Below are 20,263 nucleotides of genomic sequence, written 5' to 3'. Positions count from 1 at the left end.
CCCTTCAGCCCTCGATGTTGTGCCAACCTGTCATATCGGTCTCAAGCCCAAACAAGGTGTTATTTTATTTATAAGGGACATTCCAAAAGTTACATTCACTTAATTCCGTCTCCCTCCCCCCATCTTTGAGCTAATGAATTTTTATGAATTTGGTTCACAATTTAGTTGGCTAGCAGCATGAGGTGACCACAACTGTAACTGTTACATCAAACTGTGTCATAAAAGATCTTGAACCTCTCCCTCTTACAAGCCGAAGTCATCACCTATTTCAATAAGACCACCATCATCCCCCTACCAAAGAACGCACATGTAATGTACTTTTATGACCACTGCCTAGTGGCTCTGACCTCAATAATCATGAAGTGCTTGGAGAAGCTGGCCATAGCTTACATCAACTTCAGTCACCCAGCTTGCCTTGATTCCCTACAATTTGCCTGCTGACATAATAGGTCCACAGTGGATGCTATATCTGTGGCCCTGCGCTCATCCCTGGAACATCAGGACAACAAAGACCCCAACATCAGCTTCCTGCACATTGACTACAGCTCCAACTTCAACACCATTATCCCCTCCGCATGATCTCAAAACTCTGTGACCTTGTTCTTGGCTCTGCCCTCTGCAACTGGCTCCTCAACTTCCTCACCCATAGACTGCTATCAGTGAAGATAGAAAACTGCACCTCTTCCACAATTCCACCTCTTCCTTGACTGTTGCCAAATTCTAAATGAACACCATTTACAAGTTCGCTGATAACAGTCCCATAGTGGAGCAAGTATCTAACAATGACAAGTCAAATACCGAAAGAAGATAGCGGCTAGTTGACGTGCTGCAATGAGAACAACCTCTCTCAATGTTGGCAACACTAAAGAACTGATCATTGACTTCAGAAAGTAAGGAGGAGAACGTACTTCCATCTAAATCAATCAAACTGAGGTTGAGAGGGTGGAAAGTATCAAGTATTTTGGAGTGATGATAGCCAATAACCTGCCCTAGACTTCCCACGTAAGTGTGACAGTCATGGAGGCACAAAAGTGCCTCTTCTTCAGGCAGGGCCCTAAATTTGACATGCCCATAAGGATCCCCACCAACTTTTATGGATGCAACACTGAAAGCATACTGTTGAGGTGCATAATGACCTGGTATGGCAACAGTTCTGCCCGGAACCTTAAGAAGCTACAAAAGGTGGAGTGCACAGCCCAGACCATCTCGGAAGCCAACCTTCCATTCATGGACTCCATGCTCATTGCCGCAAAATGGCTGCCAACATCATCAGATCCGTCACACTCTGGTAATGATCTCTCACAATTTCTTCTGTCAGGCAGAAGGTACAGAAGCCTGAAGACACGTACCAGCAAGTTCAGGAAAAGCTTTTTCACAGCTGATATGAGACTGATGAATGAACTCTCTAGCCTCAAATAAAGTTGATCTTGTTAATGTTGACCTTACCTAGCTCATGCCCTGTGCAATGTAACCTGTATGCCTTTGTCTAAGTCTTTTTGATGCGTACAATCTTGCTTGCTATGATCTGCATGTATTGCTCGTAATCAAAGCTTTTCACTGTACTTCTGTATACTTGACAATAAATCAAACAATCAGACATAAATAATTGGTTACATCAGAAGAGTAAATCTAAGACCCGTGTGGCTTTGAGCAAATCTATAGTTCACATTACACCCGCAGTAGAAATCCCCAGTTTCAATAACTAACATCTCTTGGACTTCCTTTGTCATCCCCAACTATGTGGGTTATTTAGCTTCAGTCCCTGAAATCCTCTAATTTCAGCTATCTCACATATTCAAGTAAATGTTTTATGGGCACTAGCCAATTGTAATCCTGTGTCATGTTTTTCTAAGTAATTTCCAAGTGTATCTTTAATTTGTCACTCGCATCAATGAGAGTCACTTCCCTTCTGTGAAAGTCTTGTCAGTTTGATTCAACTTGCTCATGTGGGGATGTAAGAATTAGTATAGAAGGTGGTGCTGGGAGTATTACACATCACTGCCCATATTGGTATTCCTCGAATGCCATTGTTACCCAATGTTTAACCTCCTTATAGGCAACTCAAGTGGTGTCAGTTTTCAGGCTTTGAGACTCGAGGGTACAGCTACAATTAATGTTGGCCCTGAATCCACAGATGGTATGTTAATTCGAATGGACCAGATATGGTGATCTGATTAGTTTCTACACAGTTTCTTAGAGTGGTCCACACCAGTCTCTCCTTCCTTTCGATTGTATTTGATAAAATGTCCATCTTACATTCAGTCCTGCCTCTTCAGGAGTAGTTAAGTCATGCAAATACCCACTCGATTTTCATGCAACTACCCAGGTTTGCTTCATACTTTCCCGTTCATAATTCCAGGAGCCTCCAATTCAAAAGCAACCACAACTTCTATAGGGAAGGGCACCACTCTGGCAGTTGAAATTCTGGTGTACATTGAGTTGGTTATTGCAATTGAAGTGACCATTTGTGGTGGGTAAAATCACAGTATCCTACCCTGGCATTAATACTGTATTGGGTGGATCAAGCCACAAATCCCCTGGGTCCCTGAGACTCCCCCATGACTGTGCAGTACAACAGTTGTACATACACTAATAACTGTACATAAGTAGAAGAATATGATTAACAGTCCATCTGCGCACTTGTAAATTTCCTTGATGTAGACTACCTGAAAGAAAATCAAATGTAGTTGCTGTGTGTGTCATGGTTTAATCTGAGACCTCAGGTCATTGTAATGAGTAGAACATTTAAACAAAGAAAAGAGCTGGCCATTTTTGCTGCAGGCCTAGTTTTTTCGTTTTCTGTGAAAAGCGCTAAAATCCCATTAAGTTTGACCCTCCAAATACCATTATCCATCTCATTCTAAAATTCATCCCGTCAAAGGTCTCGTGCTCCCTGCTGGGTCACAAGCCTGCCTGCCAAGAGGGGTCGTTTGATATCAATGTCCCAACCCCATCCCCTGTTTACTCTTCCTGTTTCATGGGGAACTCTTTAGGGGCAATAGTTGGGGGAGGTGTTTCCACCTCGCTGTGATCAGGTATGAGAGCAGCACTCTGAGGGAAGGATGGGCAGGGTGCCCTGTCAGTTGGGGGAGGAAGTGTCCAGTGATTCGATTCTCAGGTTGCCTTCAGCTCGAGTGTTCTAATATAGTGCAACAGTCTGTATATGGACTGATAGGCAATGTGTGGGTTGCCCCTTGAACAGGTTTAGCTTGTCTATATGATACCCTTCCTGTTTGCTCATTTCCAGCTGTAATCTATAGATTGGAGTACACAATATTTCAACAATTGGGTAGGGCACAGCATACTGTTGAGACAGGAAGCTTCTGGTTGCAACACTAAACATCATCATGTCCCCTACATTACAGTTCACGGGGTTCAAGTATTCGTTGCACAGAAACTTCAAGTTTGGTGTAGAATTGATTGAACACAGCAGGCCAAGTAGCATTATAGGAGTAGAAAAGCTGAATTTTGGGCCTAGACCCTTGGGCCTTGGTCCGAAACATCAGCTTTCCTGCTCCCATGATGGTGCTTTTCCTGTTGTGTTCATCCAGCTCCACACCTTGTTATCTCAGATTCTCCAGCATCTGCAGTTCCTACTATCTCTGAAACAGTTTCAGAGTTTGTTCTGCTTTCCCAAACCGAGTGCTGCCACAAGATGAGCCCTAAAATCTTCTAGACATAACTTCTTCTGTATGTCCTCTCGCTATTTGCCATGTCATCGCACCACGTGCTTCTTCCCCAACCAGTGCTTCTGCTCTTTTATTTCCGGCTGATGTGGTCTTAACAGTGAGCTTTAACTTTCTCTTGAATGCTTGTCCACCTAAAGCTGCTTTGAATATACTGTCTCAACAGACCATTGTTTTTGTTTCCCCAAAAAAAGCCTCTGGTTGTTCTATCACAAAGGCCATGGATACCAATTCCACACCTTGTGCCTCCACATTTGAACATAGTGTGACTGTTGTCTCTCGCATATCCCCTTTACGTCCTGTAGATGAACGCCAATCCATGTGTACTCTTGGCCCCAGTTACAGAAAAGGAGCTGACATTTATTTAAAATTTCCTGGTCAACCCTGCTGATGTTAAGAATCTCCCTGTCCATTTCATGCCCACCCGTCTTAACTTCAATTTGAAAGAACTCATGAAGACTCTCGGTAACAAAAATAGCCAGTCATGAGGCTGGATGGCGCAGTGGGAGCTCGGATCTTCAGATTGCCTATTAAAACTGTTTACGGGTGCTCGCTTCCAGGGCCAGACGGATGCAATATATTATTCCAGGGTAAGTGTCCCGTTGAGGACAATCCTAGCCAAATTGCCCTACCTGACCACATTGCAAAGCAGGAATTATCACCTTGAAATGTGCCTCCTTCTTAGCACTGAGCTGCTATGGACAGATCTCTTCCTCCGCCCTACCTGTCCTTCCTCCAGGCCATGGGGATCATCTGTGGGGTTGGTTTCGATCCGGATATCTCCTGCATTTCCCTTTCCCACTTCCTAGCCATCTGACATAGGAGCCATGTTTCTTTGTGCGTGTTATAATTCGCATCAAAATGGTCACGCTGTTATGAGCCAAATGGATTTTCCTTGCTCTAGGTTCTCCTATTTTAGAGTTGACCCATGGAGAGCAATGGAAATAGCAAATAAATGAGCTGCAGAAGTAACAGGGTGTTCTCCCTTCCTCTGTCAGGTTTCATGAAGAGTCTCAGCCAGACCGCCCCAACCATACCCCACTCCATCTTTAGCAGCCAGTATCAAATCCTCTAAAGTCCCTGTACCAGTCTTTGGAGTCTCTGCAGGGAGAACTGATCTGACACTACTGTTGCAGGCTTGCAATGCAAGTTTATTTTCCTCCTCATCATCCGATTCCTGTTCTTAGGCAGAGCTGATGACTTTGGTGGAAAAATAATCCTCCACTCGATGAAGAAGTGCCTGCCCCTTCTGCAAGGCGCTCAACCGGCTGAGATTTAAATAGTGTGCTACAATGTAGGGATCAGCGGGAATTTTCAGCATTCCCTTCTGTGCTGGATCTAATGGTAACTACAGGGTTCATTGGCAAGCTATCGGGGACAGTGCACTTTCATGGTCTGTGATTGGAATGCTAGACTCACATCCTGGACTTGGGTCTACATCCAGTGGCTCGTAGCAATCTCGGTGACCCATGCACTGCCAGACTATCTCATTGAGGTCCGCCCCCAGTCAAGTTTATTCTTGCCTCTTTTGCTGAAAAAACCCCAACTATGCCCCGCTTTGCTTTTAGCTGCGGCTTTTAATTGCTCAATTTCACTTAAGCGTCTTGTATGGTCTCCTGCTTTTCCTTGCTGGATGATATTAGACAACTTAGGCCCTTGGACCCTCCAAGGAAGTGTGAGAGTAATCCCCGGCAGAACCGACTATCGCAGCAAGTTCGTGGATCAACGTAAACCATGTCTCACATTCTTTTGGTGCATTATTTAAATGCAAATACTTTGAGCAATTTAATGCCCAGAATGGTGTTTAACCCCAGTGCTTTTTCGCTATAAACGCGCCAATGGAATACGGTTTGCTCTTTTGCTGCACTAGGCCCCCAACCCAGTCTCTGGCTACTTGCAGAGCTACAGGTCCCTGACTCCATACCTGACCTCTTTTACATTCTGCGGCATAGAAGTTAATAGGAAGGATGGAAATGGAGGAAGGAGAGGGGGGTGGCATGTTTGATTAGGGGCAGCATTACGAGAGGGAATTCCTGAGGGATCATCCTCTGAAATTACTTGGGTGCTAACTGAGAAATAAGAAAGGGATGATCACCTTGATGGGATTATAGTATAGGTGCGTCAATAGTCAGCGGGAAATTGAGGAGTAATTATGTAGAGAAATCTCAGATATCTGTAAGAATAATACAGTTCTAAAGGCGGAGGATTTTAACTTTCCAAACATAGACTGGAACCGCCATTGTTGTGAACAAATGAGGAGGAATTTGTCAAGAGTGTTTATGAACCTACTAAAGATTAGGGGAGGCTGCTTGCAGGTAAATGGATGTCTGGCACATGGAAGGCTTTCAAAAACGAGATAACAATAGTTTAGTGATAGTTTATTCCTGTCAATTTGAAGTGCAAGGCTGGTAGGTGTAGGGAACACTGGATGTCTAGAGAAATTGAATTTCTGGTCAAGAAAAAGAAGGACATGTGTCAGGTCTAGACATTTGGGATCAAATGAATCTGGGGAGTAGGAGTACATTTAAGAGGGAAATCAGGAGGGCGAAAAGCGGTCGTGAGAAAGCTTTGGCGAATAAGGTTAAGGACAATCTGAAGAGATTCTCCAAGTACATTAAGGGAAAACGAGGGAGACAATAGTGCCACTTAAAGCCCAACGAGACTGTCAATATGTGGAACCACAGGAGATGGGTGAGATAGTAAATAAATATTTTGCTTCAGTATTGACTTGGAGAAAGTCATGGAAGAAAGGAAAATTACAGAAATAAATAGTACAGCCTCGTAATGAGCCCACATTATAGAAGAGGAGGTGCTGTAGGTCTTAAAACACATGAAGGTAGATAAATCCTCAGCACCTGATCAGACATTTGCCAGAATATTGTGGGAATCTAGGGAAAGGATGCAGGATCCCAGGCAGAGATATTTGCATAATTGACAGGCACAGGTGAGACGCTGGAAGACTGGAGGGCAGCTAATGTTTTGTCATTGTGTAAGAAAGGCTGTACTAGAAAGCCAGGGAACTATAGAGCAAGGAGTCTGATGTCAGTGGTGGCTAAATTGTTGGGAGGGGATTCTGCAAGATGTGATTTACATGCGTTTGAAAAGTTAAGGACTTTTTAGGGATAGTCAACATGGCTTTGTGCATGGAAAATCTTATCTTACAAATATGATTCAGTTCTGTAAAGAGGTTACCAGGGAAATAAATGAAGACAGATTAGTAATTGGAAAGTTAGGACATCAGAGGTGACAGGGTGCTGCTTGCCTTCATTGATCAGGGCATTGGGTATAAGAGTTGGGACATCTTACTTCAGCTATACAAGACTTATGTGGGGCCATTTTTAGAATACTACATACAATTCTGGTCGCCCTGCTATAAGAAAGATATTGTCAAACTTGAGAGGGTGCAGAAAAGATTGACAAGGATGTTGCCAGAATTGAAGGGTTTGAGTTGTAAGGAGGGGTTAAATAGGCTAGGACTTTCTTCCCTTGAGGCATCAGAGGCTAAGGTGTGATCATGTAGAGCCTTATAAAATCATGAGAGGCAAAAATAAGATGAAGATCTGAGATGTTTTTCCAAGGGTAGGGGAGCCCAAACCTGGACAGAATAGGCTTATGGTGAAAGGTGCAAGATTTAAAAATACATGAGGGGCAACTTTTACCACACAGAGGGTGGTGCACTGAAGGAATGAGTCACCAAATTCAGTAAAGTAGATGGGTATAATTACAACAATTAAAAAATATTTGGATGTGTACAGTAATAGGAAAAGTTTAAGAGGGATATAAAGCAAACACAGGCAAATGGGACTCATTCAGTTTAGGATACCCAAGCAGCATGGATGAGTGAGACCAAAAAGTCAGTTTCCATGCTATATAACGATAAGACTAAATTGTGCCCAGTGACTAGACAGTCTAGAACCAGCAGTCACAGTCTGAAGATACAAGGCGCAAGTCTGTTGCATTCTTGGCTGAAGAAATTAGTTGAGACCATCATGTTGAATATTTTCAAGAAGGATTAGAATATAGTTCTTCAGGCTAAAGGAATCAAAGGAAATGAGGAGAAAGGGGGAACAGGACAGTGAGTCGGATTATCAGCCATGATCGTGATGAACGATGGAGCAACCTGAAGGATCAAATGGCCTACTTCTGCTCCTATTTCTGTATTGTTCTCACTTTCCTCATTTCAAATACTCTTGAAAAACTACCTCTTTGACCAAACGCTTGGTCATGCGATCTAAAATTTCTTAATATGGCTCAGTGTCAAATTTTGCTTTATAACATTTCTGTGAACTGCCTTGGGACGTTTTATCATGTTAGAGAAGCTAAACAAATAATTGAGATAACAAGGTGTGGAACTGAATGGACACAGCAGGCCAAGCAGCATCAGATGAGCAGGAAGGCTGACGTTTTGGGCCTAGACCCTTCTTCAGAAATGGGGGCGGGGAAGGGGAAACCAAAATAAATAGGGAGAGAGGGGGAGGCGGATAGGAGATGGATAGAGGAGAAGATAGGTGGAGAGGAGACAAAGATACGGGGATGGAGCCAGTAAAGGTGAGTGTAGGTGGGGAGGTAGGGAGGAGATAGGTTAGCCCAAGGGGGATGGACAGTTCAAGGGGGCAGGATGATGTTAGGAGGTAGATGGGGGTGGAGCTTGAAGTTGGAGGAGGGGATAGGTGGGAGGAAGGACAGGTTAGGGAGGCGGAGATGGGCTGGGCTGGTTTTGGGACACGGTAGGGAGAGGGAAGATTTTGAAGCTTGTGAAGTCCACATTGATACCATTGAGCTGCAGGGTTCCCAAGCGGAATATGAGTTGCTGTTCCTGCAACCTTCGGGTAGCATCGTTTTGGCACTGTAGGAGGCCCAGGATGGACATGTCATCTGCGGAATGGGAGGGGGAGTTGAAATGGTTCATGACTGGGAGGTGCAGTTGTTTAGTGTGAAACGAGCGTAGGTGTTTTGCAAAGCAGTCCCCAAGCCATCACTTGGTTTCACTGATGTCAAAGAGGCCACAACGGGAACAGCGGATGCAGTATACCACAGTGGCAGATGTGCAGATGAGCATCTTCTTGAAGTGGAAAGTCTTCTTGGAGCCTGGGATGGGGCTGAGGGAGGAGGTGCAGGCACAGGGGTAGCAATTCCGGCGGTTGTGGGGAAAAGTGCCTGGTGAGGTGAGGCTGGAGGGGAGTGTGGAGCAGATAAGGGAGTCATGGATAAGAAAGTGTGAAGCTGGATGAACACAGCAGGCTAAGCAGCATCTTAGGAGCACAAAAGCTGACATTTCGGGCCTAGACCCTTCATCAGAGAGGGGGATGGAGAGAGGGTCCAGGAATAAATAGGAAGAGAGGGGGAGGCGGACTGAAGATGGAGAGAAAAGAATATAGGTGGAAAGGAGAGTATAGGTGGGGAGGTATGGAGGGGATAGGTCAGTCCAGGGAAGACGGACGGGTCAAAGAGGTGGGATGAGGTTAGTAGGTAGGAAATGGAGGTGCGGCTTGAGGTGGGAGGAAGGGATGGGTGAGCGGAAGAATAGGTTAGGGAGGCGGAGACAGGCTGGGCTGGTTTTGTGATGCAGTGGGGGGAGGGGACAAACTGGGCTGGTTTTGGGATGCAGTGGGGGAAGGGGAGATTTTGAAGCTTGTGAAGTCCACATTGATACCATTGGGCTGCAGGGTTCCCAAGCGGAATATGAGTTGCTGTTCCTGCAACCTTCGGGTGGCATCATTGTGGCACTGCAGGAGGCCTATGATGGACGTGTCATCTGTGGAATGGGAGGGGGAATTGAAATGGTTCGCGACTGGGAGGTGTAGCTGTTTATTGCGAACCAGAGGTGTTCTGCAAAGTGGTCCCCAAGCCACCGCTTGGTTTCCCCAACGTAGAGGAAGCCACACTGGGTACAATGGATACAGTATACCACAGCGGCAGATGTGCAGGTGAACATCTGCCTAATATGGAAAGTCATCTTGGGGCCTGGGATGGGGGTGAGGGAGGAGGTGTGGGGTGTGGGGGGGGAAGGTGCTGGGTGTGGTGGGTTTTGAGGGGTGTGGAGTGAACAAGGGAGTCACAAAGAGAGTGGTCTCTCCAGAAAGCAGACAAGGGTGGGGATGGAAAAATGTCTTGGGTGGTGGGGTCAGATTGTAGATGACGGAAGTGTCGGAGGATGATGGGTTGTATCCGGAGGTTGGTGGGGTGGTGTGTGGGAACGAGGGGGATTCTCTTGGGACAGTTGTGGCGGAGGCAGGGTGTGAGGGATGCATTGTGAGAAATGCGGGAGACGTGGTCAAGGGCATTCTCGACCACTGTGGGGGGGAAAGTTGCGGTCCTTGAAGAACTTAGACATCTGGCATGTGCAGGAGGGGGAAGCCTCATCCTGGGAGCAGATGCGGCAGGGGCGGAGGAATTGGGAATAGGGGATGGAATTTTTTGCAGGAGGGTGGGTGGAAGGAGGTGTATTCTAGTTTTATCAGTGATAACCGGGACTGCAGATGCCGGAGAATCCAAGATAACAAAGTGTGAAGCTGAAAAGCTGGATGAACACTTTTATCAGTGATAATGGGAACTGCAATGCTATCCTTCACTCACTGTCAGGAGATTCATTTCACCACTGTACAGTCAACATTTTGGGGCAATACATTAATATGGTACAGAGGCATGTCCAGGAATTTTGGAATGCTAGACAACCAATATTACTTATGGGTCTGTGAACTTGACTTCTAAATTATTATAATCTTGTCCCCAGTGTGTCTTTAATGTAATGAAATTAAATAGATTGTACACATTTGTTAGTGCAATCTACTTGTTATTCATTACAGGAGATGGAGAATGGAGGGAAAATTTGTGCAATGGATATGCACAGCTTTCAAAAGTGGAAGTGTCTTTTCTTAATTTCTATCCTGTACTGACTCAAAAGAATAATACAGTTTCACCCATATAAGTGATTGTGTGAGTTACATTTGCTATTGACCACTGGTGATGATTTTTGCAAACTCATTTTACAGGATACCAGTGGGAAGGATTTGCAGATGGAAATCTCAGACTGAATATCATGTTGAAGTCTGACAGTCATTTAATTCATCAGGAATTGAATGTCATCAGCCCAAAGGAGAATGGTTTGCCTGTTCTGTCTGCTTGAAATGGTCTTAAACATTAGTGTGACTGGAAAAAGCATCACGACCCAGGTGATTGTTCCAGTTTATTATCAGTGGAATGAGCATCAACCAGGGAAAAAGCATACTATTCACTTCGCGTACAACAGGGGCTGTTCTCATGTTTGGTGCATGAAATCTTAAATGATTATTCAACATACACACACTCTCCTGTGCCACGGAGAAACTGTGGAAATGTGGGGACTCAAAGGGATTCAATTAACCACAAGAGCTGGAAATTAATTGATGCAGTCACACCATGGAAAGACCATTCAGCTGTTGTCAGTGTGGGAAGGGATTCACCAATTCATCTCCATTGCAGATATACCAGTGAGTTCACACTAGGGAGAGACTATTCACTTGCTCTGAACGTGAGAACTGATTCACTGATTCATCTAGTCTGCTGACAGGCAAGACAGTCAGGATAAGACCATTTAAGTGTATTGAGTATGGAAAGGAATTCACTGATTCATCCAAACTGCAGATAACCATTTCACACCAGAGAGGGGCTATCCACTTGTGTGACATGTGGGAAGGGCTTTATTTATTCATCATGTCTAGTGAAACTCCAGCAAGTTTACACTGAGAAATGGCCATTCATCTGCTCTGAGTGTGGGAACAAATTCAGTTATCCAATCTGCAGGTGCACCAATGAATTTATACCACAGATAGGCCATTCACTAGATCTGTGGTAAGAAATTATCCAGGTCATTCCAACAAGCTTATAAAGTGACTGCAGGGCTTGTTTTTAGCTTTTACAGCTGCTGTTAATCTATTCTAGGACTGAGCCATGTTCATTCTGACTGTGAGTGAAGGAAGATTGTCAGAGAGTTCCTTTGCTTTATTGGCAGCTCTCACCAGTTTGCTTGCTTCCAATGAGGCTGATGATCTCTGATCCTGGAAGTGCACATTCCTGCTGAAATGACTTCAAAATCTGATGAAGGAAATTTGTTTTCCCCACCACTCAAGTTTTATTTAAAAAAGTAAGTAAGTATGTGTCTCTTGGTCCTACTAAAATCTACAACACATGTCCAGGCCAAACAGCTGAGTTGGGTCTCTCTCACTATTTCCCCTTGTCACCCATTGCATTTCCTTTCTCCCCATCATCAGCACATCCATTCATTCCTCCTCCCCCCCCCCCCCCCCCCCCTTGTATAGCTATCTGGCTTCCCTTTAAATTTTTCCATGCTTGCTGTAAAGTCCTTCTTCATCTTAAAGATTTCAATCAGCTCAGCCTTCCCATTTAACAATGAGAACCCCCCCCCCCCCCCCACTTTTCTTTCAGTTTATACGCTCTCAATCTGGTGTTATCCTTGTGAATAAGTGTAGCACCTTCTCCAGTAACTATTTATTTTTCTACATGGAGGTAACAAAAGTTGACACTGTGAATGTAGTCTAACTATTGTTTGAAAGCAACTACGTGTGCTTTTCACCTCTATCCATCTGGAAGGGAACCCTATAATTGCGGCTTTATTTTGACGACTGATATGAAGTTTGTTGAAGCAGGAGAGATGATTTCCAAGGATGACACCAGGGAAAGCCAAGATCAGTTAAAGAGAGATTGAGTTGGAGGCTATTCAGCCCGTGCCAGCTCTCCATACAGCAAGCTCTCATTTCTCTATTCTGTCCCCATATCTCTGAAGTTTTATTTCTCTCAAGTGTCCATCTCATTTCCCTTTTTACACTATTCCAAAGTCTTTGCTTCTTCCACCTGTCCAGGAAACAAGTTCAGAAGGGTCGAGGCCCGAAACATCAGCCTTCCTGCTCCTCTGCTGCTTGGCCTGCTGTGTTCATCCAGCTCTACACCTCGTTATCTCAGATTCTCCAGCATCTTCAGTTCCTGCTATCTCTAGATCATTATTACTTGCTTTAAAAGGTTCACTGAACAGACACTCGTTTTTCAACAATGGGATTTGGGTGTCATTGGCTAAGTCAGCATTTATTACCACCTTCTCAAGGGCATAGGATGGGTAATGAGCTGTCTTCTGGACAATTGCAGTCCATTTGTTGAAAGGACACCCATACTGCTGCTATGGAGGATGCCAGGATTTTGGCTCAATAATGTTGAAGGAACAGCGATATATTTCCAAGTCTGTATGGTAAGTGGCTTGGAACAGATATTCAAGGTGACAGTGTCCTAAGTATTTATTGCTCTTGCCCTTCTTTATGGTAGTGGTCATGTATTTGAAAGGAGCTATGCAAAGAGGTTTGGTAAATTTCTGCAGAACATCTTGTAGATGGTGCATACTGCTGCTACTAAACATCAGGTTGGATGCTGGTTATTGATGCAAGGTTATGATAATTGAAGAATCGCTTTACAAAAAGAAACAAATACCTTTCTCTTGCAGATTTTTGTCTTTGCAGGAGCAGTAGGGCCCCAGAGAGCAGTCTTCGAGATCACGTCCATCAATAAAGGTGTAGACGATGGTCAAGTGGTAGTATTAGTATTAATCCAGAAACACAGCTAAATGTTATAGGGACCCAGAATTGAATCCCACCACAGCAGATTGTGGAATTTGAATTCAGTAATTTTAAAAGAGTTCTGGCATTAAGCATCAATTGATCATTATGAAGTCATTGCCGATTGTCAGGAGAAACCCATCATCTAGTTCACTAATGTCCTTCAGGGAAGGAAATCTGTCACCCTTACCTGATCTGGCCTACATGTGACTCTAGATGCACAGCAATGTTGTTGATGCTCAATTGCCTTCTGAAATGGCCTAGCAAGCCATTCAGTTGTCTCAATCACTATGACCTGAAATCAGATGGATCACCTGGCATGGATGTAGACATTGGAGAAGACAACTGCAGAGTCGACAGGACTGTTTCTGCTAAGTCTTCTTCACTAATATCTGGGGGGGGGGGGGGGGGGGGGGGGGGGGGGTAGTAGTGCCAAACCTGGGAGAGCTATCTCAGACTAGTTTAGCAACATCCTGACATACTCAGAATCATATCTTACAGGCAATGTCCTAGACATTACCATCACCATCTCTGGATATGTCCTGTCCCACCGGCAGGACAGGCCCAGCAGAGGTGGTGGCGCAGTGGTCTACAGTCAAGAGCGTGTTGATCTAGCACGTCCTCAACATTGTCTCATGGCTTCAGGTTAAACATGGGCAAAGAAACCTCCTGCTGATTGCCACATGCTGTCATTCCTAGGCTGACAAATCAGTACTCCATGTCAAACAACACTTGGGGCAAGCACTTTGGTAGACAAAGGCATGAAATGTAATCTGGTGGGGGGTTTCAATGTCCACCACCAAGAGTGGCTCAGCAGCAGTACTACAGATTGGGCTGGTTGGCTCCTAAGTGACATAGCCGCTAGACTGAGTCTGCAGCAGGTGGTGAGGGAATGAACAAGAGGGAAAAACATTTGTCCTCATCCTTAGCAATCTGCCAGCTCAGTAGCATCTGTCCATGACAGTATTGGTAAGAGTGACCATTGAACAGGCCTTGTGGAGATGAAGTCCCACCTTCACTTTGAGAATAACTTGCATTGTGTTGTGTGGCACTATCACCATGCTAAATGAGACTGAATTTGTACAGATCTAGTAACTCAAGACTGGGCATCCATGATATGCTGTAGGCCATCAAGAACAGCAGAACTGTACACCAGCACAATCTGTAACCTTATGGCCCAATATAACCCCCACTCAACCATTACCATCAAGCCAGGGGATCAACCCTGGTTCAATGATGAGTGCAGGAGAGCATGCCAGGACCACAGCAAACAGTGAAAGCAACAAGTGACAGACAGAACTAAGTGATCTCACAACCAACAGATCATATCTAAGTTCTGCTGTCCTGCCACATCCAGTCATGACTATTGGTGGACAATTAAACAACTCACTGGAGGAGGAGGCTCCACAAATATCCCCAATCTCAAATGATGGAATGGCCCAGCACATCAGTGCAAAAGACTGAAGCATTTGCAGAAATCTTCAGGCAGAAGTGTCGAGTAATGATCCATCTCGGCCTCCTCTAGTGGTCCCCAGCATTAGAGATACCAGTCTTCAGCCAATTTGATTCATTCAATGTGATATCAAGAAGTGATTGGAGACACTGGATACTGCAAAGGCTACCAGGCTTCACCTGCTCAGCAATGACCAGCTCAGTGATGCCTAATTTACATCCTGCCAAGGCCACTCAGCTCCTGACATCATTACAGCCTTGGTTCAAACATGGACAAAAGTGCTGAATTCCAGAGGTGATGCGAGAGTGACAGCCTTTGACATCAAGGCTGCATTTGGCCCAGTGTGGCATCAAAGGGCAGAGCGCAAATGCTCTGGTGGCTGGAGTCATACCTGACACATAGGAAGATGGTCATGGTTGTTAGAAGTCAATCATCTCAGGCCCAATATATCTCTATAGGTGTTTTTCAGGGTAGTTTCCTCAGTCCAGTCATCTTCAGCTGCTTCAATGACCTTCCCTCCATCATAACTCAGAAGTAGTGATGATCACTGATGATTGTGCAGTGTTCAGGACCATTGGTGACTCCTCAGATACTGAAGCAGTCTGTGTTCAGATACAACAAGGTGTGGACAATATCCAGGCTTGGGCTGACAAGTGGCAACTAACATCTATGCCACACAAATGCCAGGCTATGATCATTACCAAAAGGAGAAATTCTAACTGCCATCTTTTGACATTCACTGGTGTTACCATCACTGAATCCCCCACTATCAACGTCCTGGGGTTATCATCGACAGGAAAATCATGAGAATCACCACAAACACAGTGGGTACAAGAGTAGGTCAGAAGCTAGGAATACTGCTGTGAGTAATTCACCCTGGCTCTTCAAAGCCTGTCCACCATCTACAAGGCACAATTCTAGAGTATGATGGAATACTTCCCTCTTGTCTGGATAAGTCCAACCCCAGCAAGCTTGCCACCCATCCAGGGCAAAACAGCCTACTTTATTGGCACTACATCCACAAGCATTGACGCCCCCCACCACTGATAGTCATTGGCAGCATTGTGTATTATATCCAAGAAGCACTGCAAAAATTCAAAGATCTTCAAGACAGCACCTTCCAAACCCATGACCACTTCCATGTCGAAGCACAAGGGCAACAGATACATGGGAACACCACCACCTCCAAGACGCCGTCCAAGTCACTCACCATTATAACTTGGAAATATATCACTATTCCTTCACTGTCGCTGGGTCAAAATCTTGGAAGCCATCCGCAATGGCATTGCGGGGTCAATCTACCACTGGTTGACTGCATTGCTTCAAGAAGGCAACTCACCCCCACCAACTTCAAGGGCAACTGGGAAATGCTGGCCAGCCAGTGATGCCCACATCTGACAGCTGAATAGAAAGCAATAAAAAAATACTTGGTGATATAAAGGAACCAGGCTGTTAGACATCAGTCTGAATTCCACAGCAGCCCTGGGCAGCTAAGCCTTCAAAGTCTGGTCTCTTAATCTGTCTAGGAGAGGCTCACCATTTTGGAAGCTATGAGTCTTGCTGAGACTGTGAGGAGGGAAAGTGTGTTTCACTGTTGTTGCTGATGCGTTGGAATGCTTTCTGTTCAGTATGAACTGCCCACCATGTTTGGGAGCTGGATAACTGAGTGAATCCCTTCCTACACGTGGAACAGGTGAATCACATCTCCCTGGTGGCTGCATATGGAGATGACCTTTTAGCTCAAATGGTGAAGTGAATCCTTTCCTACAGGTCCTATATAGCTACACTTTCTCCCCAGTGTGACTGGACTTGTGTCACAGGTCAGAAAATTGGCTGATGTAGAATTTTGCAATACAAGTCTTTTTTGTCCATCTTGTTGCACTAGCTTCTGAAAGAGTGACCCAGCTAGTCCCATTCTCCAGATCTATCTTCATGGCTTTCTAACTTAATCACTTTGAAATATATCCATTTCTGCTTTGAAACCACGTATGAAGTCCACTTCCACCACCCTCCTAAACAGTGCATACCAAACCTTACCATTTGAGTTAAAGAAATTTAACATCAGCTCAATTGTAGCTCTCTTGAAATAGTGAACCCCAGTTAGTGACATACAATCAAGTTGAAACAAAATGTCCTCCTTCACCCTGGTATCCCTCATTGCTATTAGCATCCCAGAAAATTTCCTTTTCATTCTTTCCAGACTTTCAAATCCTTCCTAACAAAGGTGCCCAGAACTGAACACAATACTCCAAAAGTTGTCTGTCAAATAATTTGTAGAGATGTTGCATCATTTCCTTCCGTTTGTACTCATGTATGTATTGATAAACCCAAGGGTCCTGTAAGCCTTTTTAAACTGTTTCACCTTGCCTGGCCAACTTCAGAAAATTATGCACTTGAACACTATATGCCCTTTACTCCTGTAGTCCTCTCAATGTTGTGTCACAGAGCCTAGTTTGTCTGTCAGTGTTTCTTTTACAAAAAATGCATTACCTCACGTTTCTCTTCATTGAAATTCATCTGCCCCGTGTCTGCCCATTTGGCCAAATTGTCAATGTTTCTCTGAAGTAGCATCATCCTCACAATTTGCTATTCTCTCTAGCTTAGCACCATCTGCAAATTTTACCCTCAACATTCATCTCCAAACAATTTGTATAAGTCAGAGAATGCAAGGGTCCCAGCACTGATGTCTGGGGAACAGGAATTTCAACTCATGTTGGATGTGAGAAATGCTCATCTATACATACCTTCTGTTCCTACTTTTTTGGCCAACTTCTAATCCACATTGTCAAGGATCCATCATTCACAAATATTCTAATTTGCTAACAAACTAACCATTTGAACTCAACTCCTCAGATTTAGTGAAACAAGATGTAGAGCTGGATGAACACAGCAGGCTAAGCAGCATGAAAGGAGCAGGAAAGCAGGCATTTTGGTCCTAGACCCTTCTTCAGAAATGGGGGAGGGGGAAGGACAACTAAAATAAATTGAGAGAGAGGGGGAGCCAGATAGTAGATGGATTAAAGGAGAAGATAGGTGGAGAGGAGACACACAGGTCAGAGAGGCAGGGATGAAGCCAGTAAAGGTGAGTGTAGGTGGGGAGTTAAGGAGGGAATAGGTCAGTCCAGGGAGGATGGGCAGGATGAGGCTAATAGGTAGGAGATGGGGGTTGGGCTTGAGGTGGGACAAGGGGACAAGCTGGGCTGGTTTTGGGATGTGGAAGGTGGAGGGGAGATTTTAAAGCTTGTGAAGTCCACATTGATACCATTGGGCTGTAGGGTTCCCAACTGAAATGAGTTGTTGTTCCTGCAACCTTCGGGTGGCATTGTTGTGGCACTGCAGGAGGCCCAGGATGAAAACACCATCTGTGGAATGGGAGGGGAAGTTGAAATGGTTCATGACTGGGAGGTGCATTTGTTTAGTGGAAACTGAACATAGCAGTTCCACAAAACCTCTGCTTGGTTTCCCTGATGTAGAAGAGGCTGCGGCCACAATGGGAACAGCAGATGTGCAGGTGAACATCTGCTTGATGTGAAAGGTCTTCTTGGGGCCTGGGATAGGTGTGGGGGCAAGTGTAGCACTTCCTGCTGTTGCAGGGACAAGTGCCAGGTGTGGTGGGCTGGAGGGGAGTGTGGAGCAGACAAGGGAGTCACAGAGAGTGGTCCCTCCAGAAAGCAGATAAGGGTGGGGAGGGAAAAAAAATGTCTGTGGTGGTAGGATCTGATTGCAGATGGCAGAAGTGTTGGAGGATGATGCGTTAGATCTGGAGTTTGGTGGGCTGGTACGTGAGGATGAGGGGGATTCGGTTTTGGTTGTTATTGCAGGGAAGGGATGTGAAGGATGAGTTGTAGGAAATGTGGGAGACACAGTCGAGGGCATTCTAGACCACTAGTTGGGGGGGGGGGGGGGGCGGGGGGGGGGGGTTGGGGTTGGGGTTGGGCAGGGGATGTTGTGGTCTACTATCTCTTCAGATTTGGTCTTCTATATTCCTAGTCCAATGACATTCCCACTACACTGCCATGGGATCAATATTTGATCTTTTAACTAGCACCAAAGTTTTACCCATCTGATTGCAGTTTGTAGAATCTTCCTCTCCACAAGGGAGCCAGTTGGCTAATGGCTGGAGTGTGATTAAGTTTAATATCAGCATTGTGGATTTGATTCCTGTTGTGGTTAAGGCAGACTTGGGCTCCGTCCCCTCCTGAGGGGAAGACAATGGCAATCCCCACCTGACAATAAAAAGACAGCTCAGGATGAAGTATCAGCAGACACTCCTACTGTGTTTGGAATGAGTTTGTGCAAAGTGCATGTTGTCAAACAGTCACAACATAAAATATTTGAAGGCACAGAGAAATGCCTGAAAGCCACATTTGGCACTTGGTCATGTCAGGCAATAGTAAATTAGGAATCCAAAAGCTTGTGTGCAGAGGCAAATTTTAATTCATGTTTTAATCATGACAGTAGCAGCAAGGTTTATGAAGAAAATTTTACATGCTCCTACACATACGATCCACTGCTGGTGGAGAAACTAAAAATCAGAGAGACTTCAGAGACCAGAATGAGGAGAAAGAAATGGAAATGAGGACTGGAGATGACAAAGAAGATGGGACAGGAAACCAAAGACAAATTTCTAAGTTATGCCATTGCTTTACCAGCTGGCTGTGTAGCAATGTCACTAGCCTAGTTGGCTCAAGCCAAGTCTGGAGGCATTTTGTAGGGTGTTGCCAGAGGGAAATGTGGTAAAATTGTTAGTTTAGATGGCCACTGCAGAGTAAGCAGGCTCCTGTGCTTGAGGTTGGTCCTGTGTCAACTTTTCTTTTTAGAGATTATAGAACCCCTACAGTGTGAGAACAGGTCCTTTGCCCCAACAAGTCCACACTGACTCAGAGTATCCCACCAAGACCCATTGCCCTATAAACCACCTAATCTACACATCCCTGAACACTATGGGCAACTTAGCATGGCCAATTTACCTAGCTTGCCACCTTTGGCTTGTGGAAGGAAACCAGAGCAGATGGAGGAAACCCATGCAGACACAGGGCGAATGTACAAACTCCACACAGGTAGTCACCCAAGGCTGGAATCAAACCTAAGTTTCTGGTGCTGTGAGGCAGCAATGCTAATAATTGACTAGCTGTGCCACCCCCACCCTCCACCTTGTTTTTATGTCTTTTGACATACTGCCTGCAAAAACCTTGGTTCCCAGCAGCAAGGTATGCTTAGTGTGTGCTCATGTCAGTGGCAGCAGCGAGTTTGGGCCCAGTATGGGACCTAGCAGCATTGGCAATGGCAGTCCAGCTAGGACTCAAGGTGGCAGGTGTGGATGGAGGTAAGATGCTACCAGAGAGTGGCAACTCCTGTTCTGGTGACATTGAAGAAATTTGAAGCTGGCAGACTGCCTCATTACTGGTGATGGTCTCATCATAGGTGTGGAGGACCCTGGATCCTGGCCATGGCTGATCACTGAGCAAGGAGGTCTGTAAAGCTGAACTTTATTTCTTCATTTTCTGCCTTTATCTTCTACATTT

This window comes from Stegostoma tigrinum, chromosome 15 (genome assembly GCF_030684315.1).
Source record: "Stegostoma tigrinum isolate sSteTig4 chromosome 15, sSteTig4.hap1, whole genome shotgun sequence".
NCBI classification, from domain to species: domain Eukaryota; kingdom Metazoa; phylum Chordata; class Chondrichthyes; order Orectolobiformes; family Stegostomatidae; genus Stegostoma; species Stegostoma tigrinum.
The sequence above is the reverse complement of the archived record's forward strand: the minus strand, read 5'-3'. Positions refer to the sequence as shown.